Source organism: Sinocyclocheilus grahami, unplaced genomic scaffold, assembly GCF_001515645.1.
Source record: "Sinocyclocheilus grahami isolate Dianchi unplaced genomic scaffold, SAMN03320097.WGS_v1.1 scaffold305.1, whole genome shotgun sequence".
Classification (NCBI taxonomy): domain Eukaryota; kingdom Metazoa; phylum Chordata; class Actinopteri; order Cypriniformes; family Cyprinidae; genus Sinocyclocheilus; species Sinocyclocheilus grahami.
The window spans coordinates 123,886-130,265 of record NW_015505484.1 but is presented as its reverse complement, the minus strand read 5'-3'; the positions used below and the strand labels follow the sequence as shown (position 1 = coordinate 130,265).

Sequence of the window (6,380 nt, the reverse complement as noted above, 5' to 3'; positions counted from 1 at the left end):
TTTTTTACTTACTTTTTACTTTTTTTTTTTTTTTTTTTTTGTATTTCTTATAACATAACTCAGAAATATAAAAAAGGGGAAGAGAAAACAAAATAAATAAAGAGAGTTGAACATACAGGTCACCAGAGGCATCACATGTAGTTCTTACATCCTTCTTATACAGTTATTTTTATAATAGGAGTTACTTTCCCAATAATACCCCTTTTGTTAATTGAAGTCCATAAGTTTCAGTCATTTTAAGTCCTTAAAGTTCAGTCCATTCAGTGTATTTCCATTAAGCAAGTACTTCACATATATGGAGGGAAAAAAGGGTGGGTTCAATTTAAGAGTGCTTTATTGGCATGACAAAAATTATACATTTGTATTGCCAAAGCAATTGCAGCTGGACTGCTTACAAATAGTACACATATGTATTAACAGAAAGAAAAAGAATAATAGTAATAATAATAATATATAGAAAGTATTGTGAGTAAAGCAGGGTGAGTGTTTTCTCTTCTATGGTGACAGGCAGACACATACTGAGCAGCAATATGGTATCACAGATATAATCGCTTGTTTCCAGGACACTGGGGTTCCCCTCTTCAACTGAATTTGAAGAGTCTAGGGTAGGATGCAACTGTACATTCCAGTCCCCAGCACAAATAAGAATACCTGATACACAGATAAGAATACCTGATACTTCTGAAGCTATTAAATCAAATATTTTCTTAATAAATATTTTATCCTGTCCTGGTGGTCTATAAACATTAAATAATGTTACTTCCCTAGAGTCAAGGATCCCTTTTACCAAAATGTAATGTCCCTCTTTATCAGCAATTTGGCTGGAAGCCTGAAAAGTCGCCTTTTTCGAAATTAATAACTCCTCTAGCATGTCCCTTAGCATAGGATGAATAAAACGTGTTACTAAATCCTAACCTTTTCAGTTTCTCATGTTCAGTTTGTAACAGGTGAGTTTCTTGCCAAAAAATTATATGTTGGGTCTCTCTTTTCATCTTTGCTATGAGTTTACCTCGTTTGATAGGATTTTGTAACCCGTTAACATTAAGTGATATTATTCTATATTCTTGCTGCAACATTTATCATCATACACTTTCATACTGTAAGCCCTGGTTGACCTTAACATCGTAACACATTTAACACAGCATCGAAAAATATGAAATGTGCAACCAAAACAAAACAGTAACTTCCATGATCAAAGTTTCTTCTTAAGTAACTTCTGTTTGGAAAGGAAAATCTTCGATTAACGAAGGGCCTCCCCAGTGCAATCCGATATTATAAATCAGTGCACTTAGTAGAATAATTCTTCCTAGAACTCCCAGACAAAAACGTTTTTCATTTATGAATCTGTTAAGCTAAAAACTTAAATTAACCATAATGAAAATAATTTTATCCAAACTCAAGATTCATAGCCTTTGTATGAATATTGTCCTTCTTGTATTAAACTATCATTCTGGTTCTGGTTCAATCTTGGCTATAAATTATTTTTAACTAATAAACTCCTGTATGTTGTCCCCTTCAGCCTCCTCCAGAATTCCAAACAGTCATATATTGTTTCGTCGAGATCTTGCTTCGAGATCTGTCAATTTTGTTAGCATTTTTTGCTGGCTGTCAAGGGTTTGACACAGCACTTCTTTAGCTTCGGTGTTCCATTCTTCCAAATCCGTCACTCTCTGTTCAGCCTCCTCCAATCTACCCATCGTGTCCTTCAAATCTGTGGTGATTTCGTTCAGTTTCAGGTTGATGTCTGTTCTAAAATTTGCCAAATCAGTTTTCATGTCTCTGGAAAGAATCTCGTGAAAATTGTTTAACTCCGTTTTTACGTCCAATCGGATAGCTTTAATATCAGTGTATATAGCGCCAATACTACTTTGAAAGGTATTCTCGGCTTTGTGCTCGCCAGCGTTGTCTTTATTTTCCGCTGTTTGTTTTTTATTTTTCTCGGGTTTTTGGGATGCTTTGTTTCTAGCCTTTCGTTGCGTCTCCCCCTCCATGTTTACTAGTTAATTTCAAAGAGTATAATGAATTAAATTCGGGGAGAATAACACTTTGTCTGGGAGTTCTCACTCTACGCTGCCACTCGCCCCGACGCCATACCGGAAGTCAAGCAACATTTCTTATGATTATCAATGTTGAAAACATATATGTGGAAGCCATAATACATTTTATTTCAGGATTCTATTATGAACAGAACGTTTAAAATAACAACATTTATTCTTTTGTACATGTCTTTACTGTCACTTTTGATCAAATAAATGCATTCTTGCTGAATAAAAATAATTTCAATTTCAATTAATTGAACAATAGGCTATGTATTTTTTGTATTATAGAGCAGATGGTTTTCACTATGGTCACAGTTGAGTTGTAATGTTTGGTTGTTTTAATTTGGGACATTTAATTTAATATTTTTCAGTGTCACCTAAATAAATTGTTGCTGTTCTGTTGTGACTGACTAACCTTAGCTTACTACATACTGCTTTGCTTTTTCTCCGGACATCCGCTGGCTTTTTGCTGAATTTGAATGACCATTACATTTGAATGACCACAGCATTTGTACAAACACTTCAATGAAACTGACTTTAAGCAGGTGGCTTCTACACTCACTCACGATACTAACATAGACACGATAGTACATAATACTAGGCTCAAAACACACTCACTGTTTGTGAAGGAATGTCATCTGTGGCATACCGGTCACCAAAAAAGTCCAGCTCAGTGGGTTTTGCCACTGGTTTTAAGGAGTTTGTGATTGACTTTGCTTGATCAGACTTTGCATCATTTCCTGACTTCTGAACATCTGATTTCTGCAAGGAATTTTGCCCCAGCTCTTCAGCAGTGTCCAGTTCATTCTCAGCAGACGGTTGATATTCCAAAGAACTGCTGTCATTCTTGCCAGAAAAAAACCTGCAGGCAAGAAAATAAAAAATAAGCAATGTTTTTCCACTTCCTAACAGCAAGAATGAAGCCAAAGACCACCCGCTCAATTAAAGGGGCCATTAGGAATAGGGAAACCACTGAATCATACATCAATATTTCACTGTTTGCCATAGAAAACAGCTGACTTGATATCTGATACATCAGCAAACACATCTTAATGAAAACAGGTATGACAGCAGTCTGATGGCTTCATAACTGGGGCAAGTGCCTCATTGTTCAGTACAATAAAAAGCAGATAACTGATAAGAGAATAGGAAATAAAAACTATATATAAAGTAGAGGTATAAATCAAATGAAAGCACAAGGAAACTGATTACTGGCATCATACTTCAAAATTCATAAAGAAATAGTTCACCCAAAAATATAAAAATTGGTCACTCTCGGGCAATGTATATGAGTTTGTTTCTTCATCTGACCAAATTTGGAGAAATTTGGCCTTACATCACTTGCTCACCAATGGATCCTCTGCAGTGAATGGGTGCCGTCAGAGTCCAAACGGCTGATAAAAAAACATAACAATAATATTCAAGTAATCCATATGACTCCAGTCCACGAGTAAAAAAAAAATCATACATGTAAGAAAAAATCCTTTATTTAGATGTTCTTAACTTTAAACCATCATGCCAAAATATGAGTTTATAATTTATGATACCTCAAACATGAGTCTATAATTTATGATACCTCTTCTTCTCCTGTTGTCCTCTCACATCAAAATCTACTGACATACAGTATTTGTTTAGAACTGTTTGGACTGTTCTCACTTATAAACAGTGCTTGATCTGTGCATATTTCTCTCCTGATCCAGAAAAGTCAACTTTTTCCACTGAAGGAAGCAATATGACAGATAGAGGACTTGTATTTTAGTTAGAATCAATGGTTTGAAGTTATAAACATCTTAACAATGAATTTATAACAAATATGCAGGTTTTCGCTATACAAGATGCTAAGTGATGGACTGGAGTCGTGTGGATTACTGTGATGTTTTTATCAGCTGTTTGGACTCTCATTCTGACGGCACCCATTCACAAGACATGTAATGCAAAAACACATATACATCTTCAATGGCATGAGGGTGAGAACATTTTAAGAGTTTAGTTTTTTTTTGTGTGAACTACAGCTCATTTTCAATTCATTATTCTCAAACATTAAACATAATTATAGAGTTACTGGTACAACAGGTTTTCAAAGGGTAATTTTGAAATGCCATAAACTACTAATAACAGAACCACAAGTTTTAATGCCAGCTAGTTTGTGCCATTTCCTGACTTTCTGTTTTTTTTTTTTTTTTTCCAACCATGCTTGTGTTAAAATTAGAGCTTTGCCCTTTTAAAAGCATCTGGGCTACATTTCACATAACAGACCCTACTTTCAGAGCAATGATTGTGCACTTCTCTAGAGAATACACTTCACCAGAGTTAAAGCCAAAGCCGAGCGATTCTACGCCTGACTGAACTAAAGGAGCAGACCCAAAGCCGTAGATCTCATGTTGTTCATTTCTGTCCCTTACTGGAGAACAAAGCCAATAACTAAGGAAAGGTGATATCCCAAATGGTTTCCGCCTAACTACTTAAACATCTAAGGGAGTTTATTCCTTCTGCTGCCAATTTTAGCTGCTCATTGGGACATTTATAAGCCTCTATTATTTGTGAAGCTGTTTTGGAACAATATGTAGGCTGGCTATTGTGGAAAGTGCTGGGCAAATTAATTGACAACAAAACATAAAATCACTCTCTTAGCTTGTGACACTCGTCTCCATAGCAAAACCAAACATGGCTTCATGCTGAAATGATTATCAGAGGAAGTGTGCACTGTGATCAAGAATCTCAGGAGACAACATGCGGACTGTGACATCACTAACTAACTAAATGACTGACTAACTGACAAATGGAAAAACAGCTCAACCTTAACCTTAATCCAACTTCCTCAGTAACTTTTGTTGTTCATGCATTAAAATAGGGCTGGCAGTCAATTAAGATATAGATTTTTTAATTGTATTAGCACATTAACTTCCTTTTTAAAAGAAAGAAAATTACACATGTGGAAAGAAGTCTCACTAACAACAGTAATATTATGAAATATTATTAAAATGTCAATTTTTCCATTGTAAACACACACACACACACACATACACATAGCTGCAAATTCAGCCTGTGCCATCACTGGAATAAATTACATTTGGAAAAAAAAACATAAAATAATAATAATAATAATGCTAATATTTAATAATAAGAATGATATGTTATAACACTATAAAAACACTATAATTTCCTTGAATAAAAACCATTAATTGCCGTAAAAAATTGGGGGGGGGGGGGGGGGTTTCTCGCAGCAATACCAAAGAAGAATCATTTTGGGTTCCCCAAAGAACCTTTTAGTGAACAATTTTTTCTTACTAGGCAGAATATTTAAAGAACATAAAATTTTCCTTTTTCCACTATAAATAACTTTTTTTGAAATGGATATGTTCCATGGATGTTAAGGGTTCTTTATTGGCATCTGGGTCAATCAAGAATCTATAGTATAACATCCTCTTCACAAGTTTGTAAAGATGTCCACATAAAATTGAAAGAGTTCTCACTTTACCTGAAATGTTTACTTGGGAGACTCATCACTTGCCATGGCACCTGAATCTGCGTAGTCATGCAAACCACGAATAACGTCAATAACGCGACACCCAATAACCCAATGAACCACAGCAGAAGCCTCGAGGGCAGCCGGCATGTCATCGTGCTACTTTCCTTGTGTTGCAAGTCTGCGTTCCCAAGAACGTCTGGTCACCTTGTAAGCACATGAGCGTTCTCCTGAGGAAGGGTTGAAGCAGTGTTTTGATGAAACTGGGGTTTAAAAGTGCTCCTCAAGGGAAAGGGTTGGGAGGGTCGTTGCCAGTTAATTAGTTGGTTTTGAGCTCTGGCTTTCACACGTGGGAGTCTCCCGGCACCACTAGGACTTCTGTGAGAGGAGGAAAAAAAACAAGAGAGTGAACTCCACATGGCGGTTTCTACACAGTAATCCTGTTTTAATTAAAGGGTCTGGAAAACCAGGAAGATGTGATTCTGGTTTCAAAGTGCACCTTTGCTCAAAGAGCGTTTTAGACGCTAATGAATAGTGTCAAAAAGACTGCAGGATTTGATAAAGGAAGAAAGCGGGGGGAACGGGTGAAAGGCAGAAAGAGTGAGCATGAAATTACCATACAGACGGAAAATGTGGCTGTTTTCAGAGTCGAATAAAGGAGAGGGTGAGGGAAAGCCTGAGATACTGTGGTAAAATAGCTTGTTAGTAACTCTCCCTCGAGTAGCGGTTCTTCTAGGAAGCCAGCATTACTCCCTGAGGAAATATTTCCCTATGACCACATTTCACTGCAAAAAGTGATTTTCTTGTCTTGTTTTCCAGTACAAGTATCTAAACATTCTTAAATCAAAATAAACGTACATAAGAAGCGAAATGCA

General features: G+C 36.2%; 1 long non-coding RNA gene across 1 annotated transcript in view; it reads right to left on the bottom strand.

Annotated features, from left to right (window-relative positions):
- Positions 1–2,827: 2,827 nt before the first annotated feature.
- Positions 2,828–6,380, bottom strand: part of LOC107601419 (uncharacterized) — a 5,502-nt gene continuing 1,949 nt past the window's right edge. The window contains exons 2-3 of the long non-coding RNA XR_001610931.1: positions 5,518–5,883; positions 2,828–2,901 (exon numbers count right to left, since the gene is read on the bottom strand). This is a non-coding gene — a long non-coding RNA (uncharacterized lncRNA). The remainder of the gene's footprint in view (positions 2,902–5,517; positions 5,884–6,380) is intronic.